At 42.9% G+C, this 26302-nt stretch overlaps 2 long non-coding RNA genes across 3 annotated transcripts; both read right to left on the bottom strand.

Annotated features, from left to right (window-relative positions):
• Positions 1-6368: 6368 nt before the first annotated feature.
• LOC122465815 lies at positions 6369-17027 on the bottom strand. Of its 2 annotated transcripts, none has more exons than XR_006290892.1 (3): positions 16971-17027; positions 12560-12563; positions 6369-6509 (listed from the first exon to the last, which is right to left on the bottom strand). It is a non-coding gene; the product is annotated as an uncharacterized LOC122465815 (long non-coding RNA). The 2 variants fall into 2 exon arrangements; XR_006290891.1 differs by lacking the exon at positions 12560-12563 and adding an exon at positions 16567-16572 and having other exon boundaries at positions 16973-17017.
• Positions 7590-12471, bottom strand: LOC122465816. The gene is made up of 3 exons (XR_006290893.1): positions 12252-12471; positions 10822-10883; positions 7590-8444 (listed from the first exon to the last, which is right to left on the bottom strand). It is a non-coding gene; the product is annotated as an uncharacterized LOC122465816 (long non-coding RNA).
• Positions 17028-26302: the final 9275 nt, after the last annotated feature.

The raw sequence follows: 26302 nt of genomic DNA, 5'->3' as shown, positions 1-26302 counted from the left end.
AGTCCCCTTACAACACTTAGTGGAAGGAACCCTGGAAGTGCATAACAAGCTCGTTGAGGAATGTGACTGAGGACGTAGGGACTGCAGAAAGCAAGGAGCTCTTTGGGATCCAGATGAGCCCAGAAATGGAACTTACTGGGGAAAGGGAAGTCAGGCCATGAAATTCCACCCACCCCTGCTAAATAGAAGCCAAATGCACATAGGCAGAGAACAAAGGACTTGCCTTTTGAAGTAGCTGGTTTACTTTAATATCATTCACCTACAGACAATATACACCAACTCATTCCCAAATGCATACTTTTTTCAGGACAGGCACATAGAAAGTCTAGCAACATAAATCAACACCTTCCAATAAAATACATAGGACATTTAAAATAATCTTGCAACTAATCCAGTAATTGCTTAGTCAGCCCATCTAATTATTAGGAATGAAATTGTAAATTAAACATGTAAGGTAAACATAGAAAACACAGTGGTTTGGTTTTCCAGTATGAGAGTTCAAGTCCAAAACAAGTTAGTATAATGCTATGCTTGGATTCCCAGATAGAGAGAAGTAGAGATGGTGCCTCAGGCAGTTTGACTTAATTGATTTGCAGAAATAGTCAGTTGTGACCACTCTCCTCAGAGGTTTCAGAGTAGCAGCTGTGTTAGTCTGTATTCGCAAAAAGAAGGAGGACTTGTGGCACCTTAGAGACTAACCAATTTTTTTGAGCATAAGCTTTCGTGAGCTACAGCTGTAGCTCACGAAAGCTTATGCTCAAAAAAATTGGTTAGTCTCTAAGGTGCCACAAGTCCTCCTTCTCTTTTTTCTCCTCAGAGGTTTATCTTGGAATGGACATCCCTTGTGTTCTCTGGCACAATCTCAATAACAGTTCTCAAGCAGGTATTCTTTAAGCTTTGGTTGGAGATTTCCAGGAAGAGCTACCTTTTTTCTCCTGCTGCTGTAGGAGACCTAATGAGCTCTGGGAGTACCACTGCCTGTGAAAAGGCCAGCAGCCTATGGGCCCAAGCAACCTCAAGCTGTCTTGAGTCATTGCCTTCTCTGCCACCCCCATGAGTGATAAGTCGGATAGAAACACCACTGCCTGCAATAAAAGTTTACCAATATAATTGCACCATCCCTACCATTATTACTTGGTAGACCAGCCCTGACCCCTCACAGGCTTTGAAAATAGTGGAAAAAAATTAGTGGGTGCTCAGCATCCACCACCCACTCGCCGATCAGCTGCTCGGCCGCGGGTAGGAGATGCTTGGGGGAGGGGGTGGAGCAGAAGGGAAGAGGAGGAGGGTGGAGCCTTGGGGGAAGGGACAGAGTAGGGACAGGGTGTTGGGGTGAAGCGGGGATGGAGCACCCACCCGGAAAAGGAGAAAGTCGGTGCCTGTGGGTCCCACGATAGATTTTGCAACACCAAAGTGATTGTCCACTGACTGATAGCAATTTGGGGTTGCAAGCTTTCAAAATGTTATCACTACCCATGTTTACACTGTCAGAGCAGCTCTCATTTTGACGAGTGTGTGCTGGAGGAAGCTCGGCACACAGCTCCAAGGAATGTGGCCTTCCACATCCAAAAGTTCTTCAGCCATTGCTAGTAGTTCCAGATTTGCATCATGATCTGGTCCCACTATTTTGTGTTCTTTTCACAGGCCCAGAAGCACTGCTCCATCAAGTGGAGCTAGTCAGTGAATGTCTGAAGCACCTGGCAACTTCACTCACTGTCTGCATCATCCACCCCACCTCAGTTGTCTCATTTTCACTGCTGCACACCCAGCTGCTGTGGTGGTTGAAGTTCTGCAAATACAGAAGAACCAGGCACATTGTCTCTAAAACAGACATAACTCCAGAGAGCTGTTCAGAATCCATGCTTCTGTCAGAGATACTGAGAACTGGCACTAGGAAGAGCAGATTATGAGATGTAATGGAGGAACTGTGGGAATTTTTAAAAATGACAAGAAGAGGTGGTTATGAAGTGGAATACAGGAAATTGCGAGATCTTGACCCCAAGCTCCCACAGAGAGGTTCTAGTATCCCATAATGCCCTACAAAAATATCCCACAAGGGAACGTGCTGAATGGTGGCACAAAGAATGTTGCCCACAGTGCAGTGCGTCTTTTACAGATACAACTTCTCACTGTAATGATGCGCTGCACTGGCAAAGACAGCCAAGTATGCATATGCTCTACTGAAATTGCAATGTTGGCAGATGTAGGCCAGCACAAATGCTTCTAGTAAAACTTTCTGGTGTAGATCAGGCCTTAGCAGGCTCTCCAGGCCAGAATATCAAAGCCATGTGAAACTTCAAAGGATCTCTACTCAACACAGAAGACAAACAAACCCCAGCTATTTAAATTATTCTAATTAAACCCAGCATAACAATAATTTGAATACATAAACCAATACAAATTCAAAAGGAAAACAAACCCAATTGCCCTCTATCTAACCACAACTTGGACCTCTAGATGACCCCCTCAGTCCACAGTGGTCATTTTCCATCAAATAACCCCAACTCCACCCCCAGAGATTTCTGACTTATGTGAAGATGGAAGGCTGCTTGTGACAGGATTGGGACTCACCACTACGGCGCCTCCCGCTGGCAACTCTGGGAATTAGCTCAGTCCATGTGGAGCGCCCTCCACCGGTGGTGTCCCATCTGTCTCTCGCCCTCTGTTGGTGTCTGGACCCGCATTGCTCCCCGCTTGGCAGCATCCTCTTCAGGACACTTCCCTCCAGCAGTGCCCCTTAGTCCACACTCACCTCCCTTCTGTGTGTGTGTGTGGGGGGGGGTTTAAACAGCAGTCTCCTGGTTCGCCCTGCTGCAGTGGCCAACCACACCCCAAAGTCTAACCCCTTCCCCCAGGGGTCTGGTGTAGTCCGTTATGGCTACTTCCTACAATCAGGTGCAAGATTAGTGGGCAGGCCTGTGTCCCCCCCACTTCTCTGGGTCCCAAGCCAGGGACCCTCTAGCAACAGCCTCCCTGCCCTCCTTCTCTCCCGTTGTCTGTCTGCTCTCCCTGGGTCACTTCCCCTCTGACCCCTTTGCACCCTCTAGGCCCTTCTGGTCAGGGTCTGCAGCCTGGCAGATAACAGGCTGGAGCTCTCCTATGCTCCCCTGGAGGCTGCACTGTCCAGATGCTGGTCTCCTTGCTCAGGAGACTGACCTTCCCTGCTGAAGATCTGGGAGAGACAGACTACTCCTCTCATGGGCAGCCTTTATATAGGGCTGAGCCCAGCCCTGATTGGCTCTTTAACAGGCCCTCCCTGATTGGCTGCCGCTTTGTGCAGCCTCTCTGGCCTGTCTTTGCCCACTCTCACAGTGGGGGTGGGGCACTCGCCCCACCACGCTGCTGCTCTTGCTTAGTTCCCTGTGTTTAAGGACAAAGTGGTGAATCAGAGTTTACAAAGGAAGGTCTCAGGAACGATGTTTCCCAGGGAAGCCCCTACTGTCCCAAATGTCACTACCAGCCCAATATGTAAAATAAACAACCCCAAAACACTTGAGAAATCTTCACAACACTCTATATCCCCAATCCCACATGTCTTCCAATAACCACCAATGCACATAATCTTCAAGTTCACAGGGCATTAGGACTCTGACTGGTGTGAGTGAGTCCAGTGCCTTATAAGCCCACACATGTGCAGAGACTTGGGGAACAGAGAAAAATCACTTTTGGGAAAGGGAAAACAGACATGGAGCCACAGTGACATTCAGCAATTTCTGTGCCCATTTGACTCTTCTTGGTTTCACCACTGGTCCAGGGCTTTGCAGCTGGGACTGCATTAAAAGGACATTAGTACAAACATTTTAAGACCCATCTAAGGCCTTGGCTACACTACAAAGTTTTGTCGGCAAAAGTTATGCTGCTTTAATTAAAACAGCTGTTGCATGTCCACACTAGCTCCTTGTGTGGGCAGAGTGCATCCACACTAACAGCTCTTGCAGTGACAGAGAGCAGTGCACTGTAGGTAGCTATCCCTCTGTGCAACTGGCCGCAGGGTGCTTTGGGAAGGATTTGCAATGCCTCATGGGGCAGGTACAGCATCACATGATGCAGGTTTTTCAATCCCATTGTTCCAGGGGCATCCTAGTTGATTGTCAGCTGCTTCCAACTGAAGTGTTTGGGGCAGTGGTGGACAACCTACTGCCCGCATGCGGCCCATCAGGTTAATCTGATTGCGGGCCACGAGAAGTTTTGCTGAGGTTGACCATCCGCAAGCACAGCCCCCTGCAGCTTCTAGTGACCGTGGTTCACTGTTTCCAGTCAACGGAAGCTGCGGGAAGCGGGGGCCAGCATGTGCCCATAACCTGCTGCTTCCCACAGCTCCCATTGGCCGGGAACAGCAAACCATGGCCACTGGGGGCCGTGCCTGCGGACGGTCAATGTCAGCAAAATGTCTTGCAGCCTGCAATTAGATTACCCTGATGGTTTGGGGTGAGGGAGAGGAGAGTGGTGTCTGGGGCAGGGGAGACAGCAGGCTGACCGACCTATCCTGAGGCAGGGTGAGGGGGACACCCCCTCACTTCGGCCCCCAGCTCTGCTCGGCACAGCCCGCTCTGCCTGCGGTTCTGTGATTCCCTTAGAGTTCTCCCGCAGCCTCCTCAGCTGCTGGGAGCAGCATCCTGAGCAGCTCTGTGAGTGCTCCATGCTGAGGAATGGCAAAGCAGCACAGCAGCCCCAGCCGTCTGCCTGCAGCTGTGTTCCTAGTGCAGGGCAGAACAGGAGCGTTCCACATTAATGATTTGCTCTTTGCTCCCCAAATGGAGCAGCAGCTCAGATGTCAGATACTTCCTGGAGCTTTGAAGGGCTGCAGAGATCAAAACAGTGAGCAGAGTAGTCACCGCAAGCATTGTGGGATACTGGTGAAAGCCAATTATGTTGACAAAACAAACAGCAGCATCTACACTGACACTTTGTTGCTTTAAGTTTGCCTCACAAAGTTTTATGCCTCTCGTTGAGGTGGTTTTATTTTGTCAGCAAAACAGCAGAGTTTTGCTGCCAAAAGTAGCTTTGTAGTGTGTACTCCTCCCTTGTTTTGTCGGCAAAAGGCAGCTTTTGCCAGCAAAACTTTGTACTGTAGATGAGGCCTTAGACGAACAGAAAATAAACACACTAAATAGGAAAAAAAAATATGGAGTTTGCTTTTGGAAATGTATTGGAACTCCTGGCATTCTGTCTTTGTAAATATCTGTCTTGTTCTGAAAATGATTTTCCGAGAAACCTCTAGAGGCTGTGCTTCACTTCTGAGCAAGTCGTTTAATCTTTTGCTGACTTTTGGCAGGCAAAGAGTTTTCTGGGGAAAAGGCAGTTAGCCATGGGTGGGGGTCTCTGTAACTTCTGGTGGCTGCTGAGCAGGGACTCAAGGAACTATGGGAGTAGAAGTTCTTGTGGGGGGAATGTTACCAGATCGACTACTGGTGGGGCCAATGGCTCTGAAAAACTTCTCTCCCTTGATGATCCATTGGTTACTGAGTCAATAAATAATTCTGCTTCTGTTGTTTGGGCCCCTTTGAAACTGACAGGGACTCCTAATTCTGTAGTACTTTCTGTCCTCTCGGAAAATGTACATTCCAAGATTTCTACTTGAGAATGTCTTTTTTTCCCTTTCCACTTTTAAAAAAAAATTGTTTTTGTTTTTGTTTTTAAGTTATCAGAATGACACAATATAAACGGAGATTCCTATTTATCCACAGAAAAGATACAGCTTAGGCTGTGGCAGGGCAAGCTTTCCCATGCTGCCTCACCAATGAGGCTCAAGCCTGATGAGAAGGATATAAAGGTAGCTCTGTCTCCATACTCATTCAGTAAAGACAGCCAACCTGGGTACCAATTAATGGTAAATATGGTGATTTTTTGTGATGATGGTAGTTTTGCATGGTCAACTTAGTTGTAAGGAAGGATTTTTTTTATCCAAAGTCAAAAAACTTATTTTTTAAAATTTTCCCTTTCTGAACTGACACATTTTGATTTTGAAAGTTTTCATTCAAAAAAACCAAAAACAAACAAACCCATTTTGTAAACAAGAAAAATTCTATTTAAAAAAATCCAACAAAAACCCAGAAAATGAAAATATAGTCTATTTCAAAAACTAACAGAATGTGTTTGAAATTTTTTAAATTCTCAAGAATTTTTTTCAAGTGTTCAACCGGTTCTCCTTCTGACCTTGAACTAGAAGCTTTATTAAAATGAGGAAAACTGTACTTACCCTAAAACTACTCTATCTGCTTCTCTGTCAAGCTTCCTCATATAACCTTCAGCTCACTCCTGCCTGGCTTTCTGCCACGTAAGGAATAGTTCACAAAGCCTCACATAACTTAAGACTCATGTTCAACACCACTCATGATTTTATATACCTCTATCATATCCCCCCTTAGACTCCTCTTTTCCAAGCTGAAAAATCCTAGCCTCTTTAATCTCCTCATTTGGGATCCATTCCACACCCCTAATCATTTTAGTTGCCCTTCTCTGAACCTTTTCTAATGCCAGTATATCTTTTTCGAGATGAGACCACATCTCTGCACAGTATTCAAGGGCAATAAGATATTCTCCATCTTATTCTCTATCCCTTTTTTAATTATTCCTAACATCCTGTTCGCTTTTTTGACTGCCGCTGCACACTGCGTGGATGTCTTCAGAGAACTATCTATGATGACTCCAAGAAGAAAAGGAGTACTTGTGGCACCTTAGAGACTAACCAGTTTATTTGAGCATAAGCTTTCGTGAGCTACAGTTCACTTCATTGGATGCATTCAGTGGAAAATACAGTGAGGAGATTTAGATACACACAGAACATGAAAAAAAATGGGTGTTATCATACACACTGTAAGGAGAGTGATCACTTAAGATGAGCTATTACCAGCAGGAGAGCTGGGGGGAGAAAACCTTTTGTAGTGATAATCAAGGTGGGCCATTTCCAGCAGTTAACGGGAACGTCCGAGGAGCAGTGGAGTGTGGGGGAAATAAACATGGGGAAATAGTTTTACTTTGTGTAATGACACATCCGCTCCCAGTCTCTATTCAAGCCTAAGTTAATTGTATCCAGTTTGCAAATTAATTCCAATTCAGCAGTCTCTCGTTGGAGTCTGTTTTTGACTCCAAGATCTCTTTCCTGATTAGTTGCAGCTAAATTAGCCCCCATCATATTGTATATATAGTTGGGTTATTTTTTCCCCATGTGCATTACTTTACATTTATCCACATTAAATTTCATTTGCCATTTTATTGCCCAATCACTTAGTTTTGTGAGATCTTTTTGAAGTTCTTCACAGTCTGCTTTGGTCTTAACTATCTTGAGCAGTTTAGTATCATCTGCAAACTTTGCCACTTCACTGTTTACCCCTTTCTCCAGATCATTTATGAATAAGTTGAATAGGATTGGGCCTAGGACTGACCCTTGGGGAACACCACTAGTTACCCCTCTCCATTCTGAAAACTGACCATTTATTCCTACCCTTTGTTCCCTGCCTTTTAACCAGTTCTCAATCCATGAAAGGATCTTCTCTCTTATCCCATGACAACTTAATTTACATAAGAGCCTTTGGTGAGGGACCTTGTCAAAGACTTTCTGGAAATCTAAATATACTATGTCCACTAGATCCCCCTTGTCCACATGTTTGTTGACCCCCTCAAAGAACTCTAATAGATTAGTAAGACATGATTTCCCTTTACAGAAACCATGTTGACTTTTGCCCAACAATTTATGTTCTTCTATGCGTCTGACAATTTTAGTCTTTACTATTATTTCAACTAATTTGCCCGGTATTGATGTTAGACTTACCAGTCTGTATGATTTAAAGGACAGGTTACAAACCATAGTTAACAGTTCCGCAATTTCACATTTGAGTTCTTTCAGAACTCTTGGGTGAATGCCATCTGGTCCTGGTGACTTGTTACTGTTAAGTTTATCAATTAATTCCAAAACCTCCTCTAATGACACTTCAATCTGTGACAATTCCTCAGAGTTGTCATCTACAAAGGACGGTGCCAAATCCCTTATCAGTAGTAAATCTCTTTAATTATTTGACACTTCACTTGCACAGCAGTGTATACATTATTAAAACTAATGGTTTAAACAAGCTTGAATAATGATCTAGAAGAATTTGTAGTGCATCCTTGGTTAAAGATGTTGTTATGGGAGTTATAGTAAGTTGTAGCTACAGGTACAGAACTGGAATAAAACAAACATGCTGGAAATTCAACAAAGAGGAGAACATTAATCATTAAATGAAATCTTAATCTGCAATCGGTGCTTTCTTCTGAAATTTTTGTCTCACAAGAAGAAACACGCTCTATCTGCTGTATGCTTGCACTTGGGTTTGGAGAAATACAGATGAGATGTTCTCTTCAGATTCCAAACTTCAGGTAATATGGGGGATTTCCATATTGGCAGTGAAGTTTTTTGGTCCGATTTACTTTCTTTTCTTCTGTCCCGCAGTGATTTATGCTGCTGTCTAAAAAAAAAAAAAAAGAAAAGAAATACTACTGATGAGCTCTTGAAAATGGTGTGCAGTAAAGAGAGCCAAGAGGAGAAAGTGGGTGAGGTAATATCTTTTACTGGACCAACTTTCAAGCTTACTTAGATCTCAAAACTTGGTCTTTCTTGCCAACAGAAGTTGGTGCAATAAAAATTACCACCTCACCTGCCTTTTCTCTCTAATATCCTGGGCCACACGGCTACAATACCACTGTGTGCATAAAGAAACAAATAGATATTGCTTGTAATATAATTGGTATTAGGTTTATTTTTTTAAAATGTAATTTCTGGAATAAGGTTATTATTCTGTCGTTCCCCCTTGTATTTACTGTATGAATGATGCACTCACTTCTATTTTACATTTCCAGTATTGGTTAGTGGACATTATTTGTTTTAAGGCTCTGGGATTCAAGAGAATTTTGAGAGCAGGCACATTCTATAAACAGCTGGACTTGGGTGGTAGGAAAATCTAAGAACAAGAAGTGGGTTTGCCAACCTCTCTGCTGAGAAGTGTATGGTGTGCTGAGTCATTTTACCTCCACAGAGCAGATGCAGGCAAAATGAGAGAGAGAGAGAGAGAGAGAGAGAGACACAGACAGACAGACAAGTCAAGTGCCTCCTGTCAAGAGACTTTTTAAAGATCTTGAGCTTTTTTCTTTATTTCAACCCTGTAGTCCTACTGAAGTTAAAGACATTTTTAAAAACCTAAATAACGGTGAATCAGGACAATGTTGACTGGTAAAAATGGTTTCAGTTTTGTGTTTTCTTTACCTTGTTTGCTATTAAAATATTTGAAAGTTACCAAATACTTTTGGTCAAGCTAAGTATATGGTGTGCATAAATAATATTATCATAAATGCTTTTTGATTAGCCTTGCTGATTCATGTTTGGTGTGCCTTAGCAATATGGAAAGCTAGGTAATGCTCCCATTTTCCATTCTCACTGGTAGGTAGGTGCTAGATATTATAGCAAAATGATTCACCTGAACATGTATTTTAAAAGAGAAAATTTACAGTAAAAGGAAGCAGTAGCGCAACATTCCAGAATCTTTTAAATCACCATTTCTAACATGCATGAAATTTCTTAAGGGTTAACGAGTTATTTGTGGCATGAAGCAGAGACAGAAGCAATTAGTAGTGGCATGGGGATCTTTAGTTGGTCTTGCACAGCCAGGATCCTTCTGCCCTAGGATGTGACCAAGGCAGAGGGCCAGGATAGGTAGGCAAGACATGTAGGTAGCTGATGGGGAAGTGCCAGCTCTCAGATATTTCAGTTAGCAGTCCTGATAAAGATGATCTTTTAGAGTTGATGCTCTAAGACACTGTTTACTAGAGCTCCCCTCTCCTGCATCATGTGTGCCAGAGACGGAGTTCTGGGACTGGCTCAAACTTTCTGGGGTCAAGAAGAGGTCCTGGATCCCCATGGTCCTGGACAACCCTGTTGCTTGTCCCATCTTGTCCTCCAACTCAACCTCCTTGTCCATGACTTCATCCTCGGGTTGAGTCCTCTGTCCACTGTCTCCAGTCCGGCCGAAGTACCCATGGGGCTCTTGGCAGTGGAGGTGGGGTCACGACCAAGGATGGTGTCCAGTTCCTTATAGAAGCATCAGGTCTTCGGCACAGCACCAGAGCGATGGTTTGCCTCCCTTGCCTTCTGGTACACCTGCCTCAACTCCTTGATCTTCACACAGTGCTGCTGCATGTCCCGTTTGTAGCCCTCATCCAACATGCCATGGGAAATCTGATCATAGGTATCGAAACTCCTACGGCTCGAGCGGAGCTGGCACTGCACAGCCTCCTCTCCCCATATACTCAGCAGATTCAACAGCTCCAGTGTGCTCCAAATGGGAGAGAGTTTGGTGTGTGGAGCCGCCATGGTCAGCTGGGAAGATGCAATATGAACTCTCCATGCCAAGCAAATAGGAAGGGGAATTTCAAAAATTCCTGCACCTTTAAGGGGAAAGGGTGGGTGCCTGTGTACCTGGGTGCAGGGCAGCAGAGTTCTAACTGCTGACCAGAGTGGTAAGGATGGGCATTGTGGAACACCTCCTGGAGGCCATTTATGGCCACATAACCAAGCACAGTGTCTACACTGACACTTTGTCAATATAACTTTTCTGCAAAAGGCTTTACATCTCTCGTTGAGGTGGTTTTATTTTGTTGGCAAAGCGGGACAATTTTGACCAAGGGGCATTGCAGGGTGTACACCTCCACTGCTTGTCGATGAAAGCTGACTTTTGTCAACAGAACTCTGTAGTACAGAAAAGGCCTTAGTTATTAGAGAAAGGGGTTTGTTTGTACAAAAAAAGGACATAATCAGAAAGTATGAATAATGCAATTTGCAAGCTCTCTTACAGTATAGCTTCAATGCAGTGTTCACCTGGGCTCTTACTTGGGTGTTGCTCTCAATCTTCCTCCTGTCCACACATAAAAACATGTGTGCAAGCATAAAGAGAGAATGCAACAAGGTTTAGGCCTTCCTCCACATACACTGTTATCACTCATCAAGCACTTCCTGAAAGTAGAGTTCTCTAAGTTCCTAGATATAGTCATACAATAGTAGCCCTTGCTGGGAAGCTATTTATCTTAACTTCCCTTTTGTTTCACATTTAAGATAGCAGAACTAAATAAGAATACCATAATCTGCTTACATACTTATCCTTCTATTATACCCCTCATAAAGTCTATATTACCATGTAGATACCAACAATTTTTTTTAACTCAACTTTCTTGGCAACTAAGGACATTTCCTCTGGGCTTGGGAGGGCTGTTCTTTTGTGTCTAACAGTTCGGGTAGTCCCCAAATGTCTGAATAGTAGTCTATAATAATGCAGTAGTTTGCAGTGAAAAGGTCCATTCCTACTGTGACACTGGCAGACAAGATGCCAGCTGATGCCAAGGCCCCCAGACTTTACTGAATACTGACAAATGCAAAGCTGGATACCAGTCTGACTCACCTGTGTTTTAGTATTAAACAAGATATTAGAATTCTAAAAGCGTGTTTAGTGGTTAGACTTATGGAATGCTAGTAGGATGTGGCATGTATTGATCCTACTTATCATATCTGTATCCCATGTTATAAGGTAATGTTTGCTGTTTAACTATAAAATGTTTGCTAAGACAGTAAATCCTGCAAAGTCACAGGAGAAGCATTACCAAGTGTTGAATGCTAGTTTACCACAAGAGGTGTCATCTTCTCCCCAACAAAAGAAGGTCTACAGCCATCAGACAAAAAATACTTTGTTGATTGCTTCCCCCATGCCCCTGAAGAGTAGGGGAAAAAAGCTCGCATCCCATCAATGCTGGGGGAAGGAAATAAAAATGCCTGTTAAGGAGAAACAGGACTCTTTCTGCTGGCCAGACCCTAAGGGGCAAAGATTCCTGAACATAAGCAAGAGATCCCCAAGGACTTGGGTTAGCCCTAAAGGAGTAAGAAATAAGTAAAAGTTTGCTTACTATAGAAGCTTCTATTACCTTTTGAAGTTACGATTGTACCTGATATTGTGTGTGTATATTTACCAGCTCTAACCTTGTAAATAACTCATTTCTTTTTCCTAGTTAATAAACCTTCAGTTAGTTTCTTACAGGATTGGCTACAAGCGTTGTCTTTGGTTTGAGATCTGAGTGCAATTGACCTGGGGTAAGTGACTGGTCCTTTGGGATTGGGAGTAAGCCACTCCAGACAGCATGACACCTATGCTCCAAAGTCTGTTGGGGATGCTGTGTATTTTCCATTGTCTGGTTTTGCTTCATGGCCTTCATTTCCCCACATCACAACTTCTTACCAGGTCTCCAATATCCTGGGTCACACTTGGCCAATACTTGACATATCTGACTTTCCAGATACAGGTTTCTATTCCAGAAATGGCTTTGATGTATTCTTGAAAGAATTTGTTGTCAGTGATCTAGGTCCTGTGATTCAATTGCCTTATATATATGATGGAGTTAAGATGTGTTATGGATATGAAGTTTGGAGCCAACCATCAATCTGAGCACACCAAAGTGCAGCTAAGAAATAGAAAGAAAGGGAAAGAAGAGTCAGAGTCTTAGCTTACACTACAAAGTGAGTCACCATAAGTCACCTTGTGTCAACGTATCTGTGCATATGTAGGTTGTTTGAAGGTCTTTCCCCCCCATGACTGGAGAGGTGTTAACAGGCTACTTCACCTTGAATGGTCCCTTGAAATATACGTTAACTACTTATGCTAAGTTTCAGAGTAGCAGCCCCGTTAGTCTGTATTCGCAAAAAGAAAAGGAGTACTTGTGGCACCTTAGAGACTCACAAATTTATTTGAGCATAAGCTTTCATGAGCTACAGCTCACTTCATCGGATGCATTCAGTGGAAAGATTTATATACATAGAGAACATGAAACAATGGGTGTTACCATACATCCTGTAACGAGAGTGATCACTTAAGGTGAGCTATTACCAGCAGGAGAGCAGGGGCGGGGGAAAACTTTTGTAGTGATAATCAAGGTGGGCCATTTCCAGCAGTTGACAAGAATGTCTGAGGAACAGTGTGGGGTGGAGGGGGGAAATAAACATGGGGAAATAGTTTTACTTTGTGTAATGACCCATCCACTCCCAGTCTCTATTCAAGCCCAAGTTAATTGTATCCAGTTTGCAAATTAGTTCCAATTCAGCAGTCTCTCATTGGAGTGTGTTTTTGAAGTTTTTTTGTTGAAGAATTGCAACTTTTAGGTCTGTAATCAAGTGACCAGAGAGATTGAAGTGTTCTCCAACTGGTTTTTGAATGTTATAATTCTTGACGTCTGATTTGTGTCCATTTATTCTTTTACGTAGAGACTGTCCAGTTTGACCAATGTACACGACAGAGGGGCATTGCTGGCACATGATGGCATATATCACATTGGTAGATGTGCAGGTGAACGAGCCTCTGATAGAGAAGCACACATTTCCCATAGCACAACACAATTTATATGTTCACTGTACAGACATTAAAAATAAATCCTCACAGTACCCTGGTGAGATAGGTGGATTAGATTATCCCCAATTTACAGGTGGGAAAACAGACAGAAAAGTGCCCCACCAACTCAGTGGGAAGTCAAGATTTCTTGACCCATAACCCTGTACTCGTTCCTCTTGAGCAGGGGTGGGCAAACTTTTTGGCCCGAGGGCCACATCAGGGTGTGAAACTGTATGGAGGGCCAGGTAGGGAAGGCTGTGCCTCCCCAAACACAGGAAGCCTGGCCTCCACCCCTATGCACCCCCTCCCACTTCCCGTCCCCTGACTGCCCCCCTCAGAACTTCCTACCCATCCAATCCGCCCGCTCCTTGACCCCTGACTGCCCCATCCCAGGACCCCCCACCCCTAACTGCTGCCTCGAGACTGCACCCCCTATCCAACCCCCCCTGCTCCCTGTCCCCTGACTGCCCCAACCCGTATCCACCCCCACAACAGGCCCCCCAGGACTCCCATGCCTATCCAATCCCCCCTGTTCCCTATCCCCTGACCGCCCCCCCCAGAACCTCCGACCCACTCAGTCCCCCCTGATCCTTGTCCCCTAACTGTTCCCTTCCAGGACTGCCCCTAACTGCCCCCTGCGGGCCCCACCCCCTATCCAACCCTCCCTGCTCCCTGTCCCCTGACTGCCCTGACCCCATCCACACCCCTGCCCCCTGTCAGGCCCCCCGGGACCCCACTCCCTATCCACCCCCCCGTTCCCTGTCCCCTGACTGCCCCCCCCCGAAGCTCTGCTCCATCCAACTGCCCCCTGCTCCCCATCCCCTGAGTGCCCTCTGGGACCTCCTGCCCCTTATCTAACCCGCCCCCCGCTCCCCACCTCCTTACCATGCCGCTCAGAGCGGCAGGACTGGCTCATTGGAAAGCCTGGGAGGTGGGCGGGCGCAAGCTGCACTGCCCATGCAGCTGTGTAACTACAGGGGAGGGGCCGGGGGCTAGGCTCCCCGGCCGGGAGCTCAAGGGCCGGGCAGGACAATCCCGTGGCCAGATGTGGCCTGCGAGCTGTAGTTTGGCCCTCTCTCCTCTTGAGCATACAAGCTTTCCATACACTGTTTCTCCCACAATGTACTATATGTTTATTTCACAGTATCCAGTATGGCTACAGTCTCACTGTGAAACACTCACATTCTGCACCAAAGTAACATACACCTGACTGACCATATGTTGGATCCAGTGGTGTAGTGGTAAGAAAAGAAGTGAATAAAAGTAACCTAAACAAACTCCATATCTCCCAAATGAAAAAAGTGAGTAAACTCTGTTTGCCTATGTTTAGCCTCCACCACTTGTACTGGATGCAATCAGTAGTATAATCGACATCATTTTTTCTAAGCACAACCCCACCAGCCTCACCAGCTTTTTAAATGATATTTTTAAGATTTCTGAAAAATACACTATCAACGTAGAACAGACAGACAGTGTTATCTCATTTTACATTAGTGAGCTACTCAGTCGTAAGCTGCATGTCCAACAAATTATATGATTTGAACTGATGACATGGTAACAAACATGCACTTATTGTAAAAGATTCATATGCTTAATTTTGTATAATGCTATTTTGCATCAGTATTTGTATTTAATGAAGATTTAATTGGAACATTTAACTTAATCCTTATGCCAGTCTCCCTTACCTATCCACATGGTTTTTCCCCCACTCCTAGTTTCCTTCAGAGCAATAAACGTTGACAACTCACTCAGCAAAATGGTAATTAGATTTGACTCGGTACCAGTACATTCCAGAGGAAGAAGTGAATGGAATGGGAAAACTAGCATGAGTCACTCTTCTCTTTGTGTAAGTTCGGCATTTGGCTTAGTTTCATTATATCAACTGCATTATATCCCTGAGGCAACAGTTGGCTGAGTTTTCACATATTCAATAACTCAAGTGATTCTCAACAGTTATAGCACATGTATAAAAGTAATAAATACAAATTGTGCATAATAATAAGTATAATGACTAGATTCTGACTTGTAAATCTTGCAAACTTTAATAAGGTTTTAATACATTACTGATTATAGCACTGATGGTAATAGAAATAGCCTGCAGGCTCAGATTTCTCAGTGAGGTCATTACCAACATAAGAACAGCCATACAGGGTCCGTGTAGCCCACTATCCTGTCTTCCGACAGTGGCCAATGCCAGGTGCTTCAGAGGGAATGAACAGACCAGGTAATTATCAAATGATCCATCCCCTGTCGCCCATTCTCACCTTCTGGCAAACCGAGGCTAGGGCCACCATCCTTGCCCATCCTGGCTAATACCCATTGATGGACCTATCCTCCATGAACTTATCTAGTTTTCTTGAACCCTGTTATAGTCTTGGCCTTCACAACATCCTCTGGCAAGCAATTATGTGCACTAAGTGAAAAAATACTTCCTTTTGTTTTAAACCTGATGCCTATTAATTTCATTTGGCGACCCCTAGTTCTTGTGTTATGAGAAAGAGTAAATAACACTTCCTTATTTACTTTCTCCACACCGGTCATGATTTCATAGACCTCAATCATATCTCCCCTTAGTTGTCTCTTTTCCAAGCTGAAAAGTCCCAGTCTTATTAATTGCTCCTCATATCAAAGCCATTCCATACCCCTAATAATTTTTGTTGCCCTTTTCTGAACCTTTTCTGAGTCCAATATATCTTTTTTGAGATGTGGCGACCACGTCTGCATTGTGACAGGGCTTCTTCTCCGCCTCGGGGAGTCCCACGCTTCCTTCTAGCGGTGGGTCAGGATAGCGTCTCGTCTCTCAGAATTTCCCCCCTCTGTTTATAGTGGGCGGGGAAATTCTGTCTCCAAGCAGCCTTCCCATTTCTGGGCTTGCTAGGCCCTCACTGGGGCTTCTGGCCTCCTCGGTGGACGTCCAGTGAGAGGAAAAAGAGGTGGGTGGGGAGAGCTGGTCCCGCCCTCTACTCCGGGCCCCAACCCAGGCACCCTACAAGTACAGCCTCTTGCTGCCAGTTCCCAGGAAAGCTGCTAGCTTCCATGGGTTATTTTCCCATGCCCCTTGGCTTATTGTCCCCACTTTGCTTGGGCAGGGTTCCTCCCGACCCTTCTGCCAGAGGAGGGAGAATCCCTAGTCTCTGGTAGCCCTTCCAGGCATTGCAGCACCACAGCAAACGCATGGCTCAGTCTCTCCCCTCTGGTAGGGTCCTTTTCTTCAGGTCTTTGGACCTGGAAGAGTCCTTAGCTCCTGTTTAGGGTAGGGTTTCTCCCCAGTCTCTATACCTGCAGGGTCTCCCCGGTCCGTGTCAGCTTCCGCACCGCTCAGCTCTCCAATAGCTCACCTCCACTCTCACAAAGCCTATCACCCCCCCCCTCCCCCCCCCCCCCCACACACACACTGGCTGCGGGGAAGGCTTTTAATGCATTCTGACGGGTTCTTAGTTGGCTTCAGGTGTCCTAATTAACCTGGAGTAACCCCTGCTCAGTTACCAGGGGAAGAGGGACCTGCTTATCCTGAGGCTAATATACCTTCCTTTCTGCACTCTCCTGTAGCTGTCTGGTCTGACCCTGTCACAGCACACAGTATTCAAGATGTGGGAGAGCCATGGATTTATATAGCAGTAATATGATTTTCAGTCTTATTATCTATCCCTTTCTTAATGATTCCCACAATTCCGTTTGCTTTTTTGACTGCCAGTGCACATTGAATGGATGTTTTCAGAGAACTATCCACAATGACTCCAAAATCTCTTTCTTGAATGGTAACAGCTAATTTAGACCCTATCATTTTATATGTACAGTTGGGATTACATTTTCAAGTGTGTATTACTTTGCATTTATCAATGCTCATTTTTATCTGCCATTTTGTTGCCCAGTCAATGAGTTTTGTGAGATCCTTTTGTAGCTCTTCACAGTCTGGTTGGGACTTAATTATCTTGAGTAGTTTTGTATCATCTGCAAATTTTGCCACCTCACTGTTTACCTCTTTTTCCAGATCATTTATGAATACAGAGAGTCCTTGACTTTACGAAGTTCGGCTTATGATGAACGGCACTTATGTTTCTGAATTGACCCCCTGATTCGACTTATGACAATTGGTTTTGACTTATTGACACTCAGTCCCACAATGGAGCGTATTGAGGTTCCAAGTTACAATGTTTTGACTAACGACACAATTTTCAGGAAGTTCAAGGGCTGCCTGTATGTTGAATAGGACTGATCCAAGTACAGACCCTGGGGGACACCACTATTTACCTCTCTCCATTCTGAGAACTGACCATTTATTCCTACACTTTGTTTCCTATCTTTTAACCAGTTACCAATCCATGAGAGGACCTTCCCTCTTATCTCATGAAGCTTACTTTGCTTAAGAGCCTTTGGTGAGGGACCTTGTCAAAGGCTTTTTGAAGATCTAAGTACATTATATTCACTGGATCATCCTTGTCCACATGACTGTTGTCCCCCTCAAGGGATTCTAATAGATTGGTAAAGCATGATTTTCCTTTACAAAAACCATGTTGACTCTTCCCTAACAAATTATGTTAATCTAGGTGTCTGACAATTTTGTTCTTTACTATAGTTTCAACCAGTTTGCCTGGTACTGAAGACAGGCTTACTGGCCTGTAGTTGCCAGGATCACTACTGGAGCCCTTTTTAAAAATTGGCATCACATTAAAGTTAGTGGGATCCCAGATAAATACGTACATTGAAGACAGTTAAAACATCATCATCTTAATTTTAAAACTGGAATTCATGGTTACTCAATAAGTAGAGGAAAACATTAAAAGCATACCACAATACAGTGTCACTTACAGTTTCAATGCAGTTTACTATTGCATATGAAGATATATGATACTGATACTCTGAAACCTATAAATGCCAGGTAACAGCCGTGTTAGTCTGTATTCGCAAAAAGAAAAGGAGGACTTGTGGCACCTTAGAGACTAACCAATTTATTTGAGCATGAGCTTTCGTGAGCTACAGCTCACTTCATCGGATGCATACTGTGGAAATTGCAGAAGACACTATATTCACAGACACCATGACACAATACCTCCTCCCACCCCACTCTCCTGCTGGTAATAACCTGGATTTGTGCTGGAAATAAGCTATTACCAGCAGGAGAGTGGGGTGGGAGGAGGTATTGTGTCATGGTGTCTGTGAATATAGTGTCTTCTGCAATTTCCACAGTATGCATCCGATGAAGTGAGCTGTAGCTCACGAAAGCTCATGCTCAAATAAATTGGTTAGTCTCTAAGGTGCCACAAGTCCTCCTTTTCTTCTGGCATTCATAATGTCACTGAATGTTTCCTCCCTCTTCTTTTTTATACCTGTTACACAGAGTAATTGTGGTAAATCAGACCAGGGCAGGAATTCAAAAAGTACATTTGTGATTCATCCATATTCCTATTAGATTACGGGTTTTCATGTTAACCCAGAATACTTGTTAATGTCCCAATCTTCAATATGTATAAATCTGAACAGGTAGCCACTGGTTTGTAAGAAAATCACACAATGTAGAACAAACAATCACTGTAATCAAACAATCAAAAACCTTATCCTTCCTTGAGCAACATTTTCCAGGAGAACCAATATAAATAAATATTACTTATTATATTACAGTAACAATACTTTGCATTTGAGAAAAATCTTACATTTGTAGATTTCAAGCACTTTGCACACAAACAATGAAGCCACCAGAGCAGGGACTTGGACCTTGATCTCTCACATCTAGGTGAGTGCCCTTATCACCAGGCTATTGGCCTATGTCTGTTTCTCTGTCCCACCTGACATTCTATCCTTGACCTGCAAAACCTCACTGAAAAAGATGCATTTCCACAAAAAGTTTTGGTGTTGACAAATAGCCATTTGGCCAACAAAAAATTATTTTGCCAAAAAATTCCTGACCAAATCTATTTGTGGTTAGACAGGTGAAACATATGAGTGTAACAAGCTTTTATATGGTAATTATTTGTTGTTTCTTTCATTAAGAGTTGATGATAGAACTTGGAAGCAGGAAGCATTCTGACCACAGAACTGTTCAAGAGGGTATATGTGTATTATACTTATCAGTGGATCAGATCTGAACACTCATTGACATTAATAGGGGTCTTAGGCCACGTCTACACTACCCGCCGATCCGGCGGGGATCGATCTATCGGGTATCGATTTATCACGTTTAGTGTAGATGCGATAAATCGATCCCCAATCACTCTGCCACCGATTCCAGAACTCCACCATGGCGAGAGGCGGAAGCGGAGTCAACGGGGGAGTGGTGGCCGTCGATCCTGTGCTGCGAGGACGCGAAGTAAGTGATTCTAAGTCGATCTAAGATACGTCGACTTCAGCTACACTATTCTCGTAGCTGAAGTTGCATATCTTAGATCGATCCCTTCCCCCCCCTCCCCCCCAAGTGTAGACCAGGCCTTAGGAGTTCAGTACCTCTGATGATCAGCAAACTTTATTTGTGTGTCTAAGTACGGAGTTAGGTGCCTAACTTCAGGCTTTAAAAATTAGGCTGATGCCCTGCCTGTGTGCCACAGGAGAGGAATGGTGACAGCTTCCCCCTTCAAAAGCCCAGTAAATGGCTCTTGTGTATATGGTATCTGTCACTGCCACTTCACTGGGAGACAGGGCCATAATGCAGGGGCTGGACAGCGTGGGTGGCCCATCTTACGGTATGTTCGAAGTCCTGATTGCTTTATTCCAACTCTGTCTAGTCCATGCAGCAAGTTACTAGTAGGTCATAATATATTTGGAGCATGGATGGAAAACAGAAGATTTAAAAAAAGACTAGATATTTTGCTTAGATCTTTCTCTCTTCTTGCTTGTAACAGCATATGAGCTTTCTGGGATGGAATATGGCAGCCACTCTGCACCAGTTAATGCTGCACAGCACTGTTGTAGGAGGGGAAATGGAGAATAATTTCTCCCATTGAAACTGTAGGTGGAATTTAGGTATGAAGCATGTAGTTGCTTCATTTTAGAATTTACCATTCCTTTTGTAAAACACACCATGGATCTTCAATGGCAACAAATTGCTGGGTACAGAATCTTACATCAGTTCTAGAAGATTCTTCTGAATACTTCCAATATATTCAAAAATATGTTCCTGGCACAGTGTGGAGGAAGGCGAAGACAGGTCTCCTATAAACAAAATTAATATCACAGGTATCAAGAGAATATTTTATTTGTGAAGATAAAAGTATTCATGGCATATGTCCACTAGCCTTAATAAATGGCAGAATCTGCTATTAACAGATTCAGAAAACAATTATGTGGAATAAATTTTATCTGTTTAGAACTAGCAGACACCCCTAAAAGAAACATGGGCACAAGAATGAACTAATACATTTGGAATTGAAATGTACTGATTTAGCTGATGATGAATAGAGGATGTATGCTATAAACTAATATGTAAGTCTTGTGAATATCTTATGAAAAAGGTCATAAAATATGTTAATTAAGTACTGGGAAGTACACTCACTTAGAATGAGAAAATCTTATCAGACTAATTGTGGATGACTCATTGTATTACAGTAATTTATCATTGTCGGTGTGTTTTGTTATTTGAGAGAGTATTACAGTATAAAAATTCATTTATTTAAAAATTCAGTTTTATGTTATTCTCCCTGTCTGGAATACACATTTGTCTGCTGCAACATGGAAACTGCTTGGCTTGCTGTATCAACCAATTAAAATTAAAGATATTTTGAGGGCACAAATCTAATGTGAAATTTATACACCTAGTTTTATTACAGTTATTGTTTAAATGATAAGAGAATGTAATTGTTCATCTTGCCGTTTGTCATGACAAACATTGTGACATGTACAGATAGTATGATAAGAATGGTACTGTATGCAAACTGAGAGGGATAGACAGGATTATAAAACACTGATCAGAACACCATAAATGTATAAATTCTGAGGATGTAGAATGTTCCCACAGATTTCTCTTCAGCCAACAGATTGAAAAAAGTCAAGAGAAATGTGAATCACCTTATTTATCTCTATGAGCTGTTAACTTTGAAGCCTAATATAAATACATAGGGCCCAGCGAAGGAAAGATGTCAACTTAAGAAAATCATTTAAAGAACCTGATTTCATCCTAATGTGAACCATCTTCCCTGGCTAAACAACATCATTTTCAAAATCTTTTTTAAAAAACTGAATTAGATCGATATGAGCATCAGCCAGAAAAAAGCATTAATTCAGCTTGGGAATTAATGAATGCAATTCACAGTCACTTAATCAGTATAACTAATCCAACTAGGGGAAAATGGCCGTAAGAACATTAATCTTCCTGCAATTATTCATCTAGCCAGATAATTGAACCTGAACCATGTTCCAGTATGTAGGCAATATTAACTCCAAAATATTTAAATTCTCTGCCCACTAAAATGAGTAAAAAAGCACCAACAATTAATTTGTTTGTGTCTTCATAGGACTCAGATTGATTTTATTACCTGACAAAGAACCAAAGTAGTAGAGTAGTTCCAGCAAACAGAGAATAGTGGTGAATGTGGGAAGTGAAAAAGAGAATGCCCTTTGCAGTGTGGAAGTATAACATTGTATAAGTATAACGTTGTATAAGGGGACATGCTGGATACATTGTATATGAGAGGGCATGCCAAAACATGTTACAAAGTATCTGAGGGAGCACACGTAGGGACAGTTAGCTTTTGAATGGAGAAGCAATTAAGATAGAGCCAGCACGTCTAAGAAGCAGGCATCAGAATGGAAGGTGTGAAGGGCAATTAGTTAACTGGAAGCTGTTAAAGGAGATTGTTAAGGGTGGCAGGTAATTGAAGATACGTGACTGGTCTCAGGGATCTCGAAGGGTGGTGACTAAAATCTTTTTTCTTCTTTTATCTGTAACTTCTCTGTAACTTGTTCTCCAAAAAACTGTATAAATTAAGAGACACAAGACCCACTCGGGGGGCTCACTTCTAAATGTATTAGCAGAGCAGCTTTGCTAATAAAACAGAGTGGTCTGATAAATTGTGAGTCTGAGTCAAACTTTGACAGCAGATAGTGCTGATTTGTTGTGTGCGCCAACCACCCTAACTCCTTTAATATCTGGAGATGCTTGGATTGCATGACCCACAGACTCTATAGTTGATGTGACAGAGGCCCCAACTTATGCAGTGCCTGTGGTAGTAAAATCTTGGAAAGGAGAGGATATGCTGCCTGCCTAACTTTTAGAGCTTCTACCTGTCCAAAAAGCCATATCTGATAGCTCAATTCTCCTAAGGACAATGAACAAGCATATGCCCTCTACCAAGTCAAAAGCTCTCAGCTTTGAGGGACTAAAGTAAAAATTGTCATATATTCAACCAGGTTGAGTGAAAGACATTGAGCATCTTATGTTTATAACCATTCATCTGTTTGAGTTATCCTCATAAAATAGGCGATAAGAATCTTCTCTATTTTACTCTCACATAACTCAGCTTCTAAGGATTTTACTCAAACTTCTTAAACAAAGTTACATTTGGGCAGAAGCCAAGAATACAAAAATTCTCACTCGTGAATGCTTCAGAAATTTATGAAGATGTGAGTCTGGAACAAAAGTAACCATTCTGCCAATTTTAACTTTGAGAAGCTACGTTCCCCACTAGCTACAGAAACTGGCAGAGTTAAAAGAATGTGTAGAGCTATAAAAATGATTGGAAAACTGTCTGTGAGTTTATCTTCACAAACAGACTTCAGTACTTCTTCAGGAGTGGAATGTTCCTTAAGTCATCTTGAAAAAGCCTGACGCTCACTACACAAATTTGTAGCATCAATGTCTTTTGAATTTTCATCAGTCAATGCCAACTCCAGTTTTATAGAAAATTCTCTTATCTGTTTTGCTGTCTTCTTTTGCAAGCTGTGGATATCATATAGAAAGCCAATTTCTGACTCTAGCTGCTGCATCTGTTGAAATCTTTTGTCAGCTGAGTGACTAGCACTGCGAAGTAGAAATTCACTTTGAACCTTTGATTTGGGTTCTGAATGGGTGTCTCTTGTCCTTCATATGAAAACTGCTGTTTCTTTTGCCGAATGTGAACTGGCTCTGGTTCAAATTCTGTGGGAAAGTCTATTTCTTCAGCAAGCTCGAGAGAATCTACCAATGTTCTTTCGAACCGTTCATCACTTCTGAATTCCTCCAGAATATTTTTAGTTTGCTGCAGTTTTTGAATAGCAGAATGTATTTTCAAGTTCCTTTCCTGAAGCTGCTTACTAGTGAGGTTAATCTCGAAAAGGATATTATATCACAAAATGAGTAAAGTCAGAAATTTGAACTTGGAAAGGCCATTTGCAAGAGCTTCTGCATCTGAACGTGCCATATTGCCAGATGATCCAATAAAGGTAGTATCATCAGAAATTTCAATTAGGGCAGGGGCGGGCAAACTTTTTGACCTGAGGGCTGCATCAGGTTTTGGAAATTGTATGAAGGGCTGGTTAGGGGAGGCTGTGCCTCCCCAAACAACTAGGCATGGCCCAGCTCCCGCCTCCTGTTGTCCTGTCTGCTTCTCGCCCCCTGACAGCCCCCCCCAGGACTCCTGCCCCATCCAACCCCCCCCGTTCCCTGATGGACCCCCCCAGGACCCCAACAAAAATTAAAAACTCCGTACCCACATGCTTTTCCTAATTATACTGAATTTTGCATCAAATAATATTGCACAGTATGAGGAATTTAAAGTTTATGGGTGAGTCTTTTAAAATCTGACTTAAAGGTCCATAGAGAAAAATCCCCCAAATATCCAAGTGCCTGATTTTCCACACTGCCCCTTATATACCTTTGTTCACTGAACTGTTTTCCACTCCTTATTTAGGTCGGTCCTAAAGAAGAAATGAGTCCTTAAGGCCTAGACTCAGGAAAGCACCCCTGTTCAAGAAAAGCGCTTAAGCACATGTTTAACTTTAAACAGATTTTAGTGGAAGACAGTTTGACAATATTTCGTTCCTGCATTTGATTGAGTGACAGAATGAAGCTTATCAAATTTGATTACCAGGTTATTTAACACTGTTCTCTCAAGAAATGAAAGGTACTTGTTTATCCATGTTGGAAGACCTGATCTTGAACTTGGTTTACAAACATGAATTTCCACACCTTCCATTACAGAATCCTGGGTTTTAAAAGGAGTTTCCAATTGAATATTTATGCTTTTTTATCAGAACTTTCATTAAATTTTGGAAAGTGAGCCCAATGTGACTTCTTGGCAAGTAAGAATTGTATATTTCTGCCCAGTTTTTTGAGTGAGTGCTATTTTGCTTACTCCAGTATGAGTAATTGGCTAAATATTCAAGTAAATAAAGGGTCTTAAGAATAATTATTCAAGTGGATTGATGGTGTGGCAAATTGCTGGCACGATTATCATGGGTCCCGTGCTTCCTCTTCTTGTGGGGGGAGGGGGGGGGTTCAGGGCACAGTTTCCTGTCCCTGAACTAGGGTATCTACTGTCCCACTAGTAACCCAGAGAAAGGTAGTAGAGAGGGAGGGACCCAGGCCCGCCCTCTACTCCGGGTCCCAGCCCAGGGGCCCTAGGGATAGTGGCAAACCACTTGAACTAGTGCTTCCTTCCCCTGGGCTACTTCCCTCTCCTGCTCTTCAGCTTGTGGGGCTTCCTGCCCTCCCTCTGCACAAGCCAGGTGTCTCTTTACCTAGGGTCTTGGTCTTCTAATCAGCCACGGCACTTCTCCAAACTCTCCTCAACTTCAACTCCTCCAAACTGCACTCTGCTCCAACTCCAAACCACTCTGCTCCAACTACTTCCCCTGGCTGATTGAAGCAGAGGGTTTTTATCAGGTGACTGGCTTCAGGTGCTTTTAATTAATCTATGGAAACCTTTCTTCCCTTTACAGGGAATAAGGCTTCTCTTCATCCTGGGACTTACATACCTCTCCTTTAGCACTCTCCTGCTGCCTTCTGGCCACGCTGTATCACAGTGGGAATTTCAAAGTTATCTTGGCAGTCAGATTTATTTATTTATTCATTTATATTTAGAGACAGGAAATGTGGCTCAGCAGAGGAATACAAGAGAAAAGCAGGAGCTATTGAAAGTTGTAAGCTTTTAATTTTTGTAGAATTTTTGTTTTTGTTAATAAGTGCTGCTAATGAACTCCACCCCTCAATTCCCCTTTTTCCTCAGTTGTTGTAAACAAGAGGTTTCCAAACTGTAGTCCACTGAGCACTTCCTGGTTGCCTGCAAAGAACAGGATGACTGCATGATGCTGGCTCTTCTCCTTGTTTCCAACTGATAAATTAAAAGACAATTTAAATTAATTCCCTCATGTTACTTTTCCATGTAAGCAATTGTTATAAATGCATAAGAACCACAGACTTACTTGCGGAACTGGTCAGGCTGACCAGTTTGCGTTTATCCCAGGCCCTCCAAGGTTCTGGACTCAGGTTGCTTATTGAAAGAAATGTGATTCAGTATCAGTTTTATAAATGTTATTAAAAGTCAGTCTAAACTAAAATCAAGAAAGCTTGTCACCAAAGTTATTAATGAAATTAAGAATGAAACACTAACTCTCAAATCAGAATCAAAGTCAGATCAAATCAACAAGTCAAGCCAAATAGTCTCAGTCTCAGTACTGAATTGGCATTGAAACTATCAAATTAACACCGAAAATAATCAATTCTCAGATTCTAAGGAGAAGTCAAAGAAGATGGTTGTCCATTTGGGTATATATCCCAGCTAAAGAATTTTACTATAGGGAATCACATTTATAATTTGAAATTAGTTAAAGTTATCTAACGTCTGAACCAGATCCTTACAGTCAATTATAAAGCTTCCTTCTTAGATTTCAGTTCTTAGGCAGTGGCTAACCCATTCTTTCTCCCGCACAATAAATTTAATAATTTTATTAAGATAATGATGAGGTAAAAAGAAAACGGTACAGCGTTTAGGCATAGAAGTTTC

The sequence above is a fragment of the Chelonia mydas genome, chromosome 5, assembly GCF_015237465.2.
Source record: "Chelonia mydas isolate rCheMyd1 chromosome 5, rCheMyd1.pri.v2, whole genome shotgun sequence".
In the NCBI taxonomy this organism is placed as follows: Eukaryota; Metazoa; Chordata; order Testudines; family Cheloniidae; genus Chelonia; species Chelonia mydas.
This window is presented reverse-complemented; position numbering and strand designations above follow the sequence as displayed.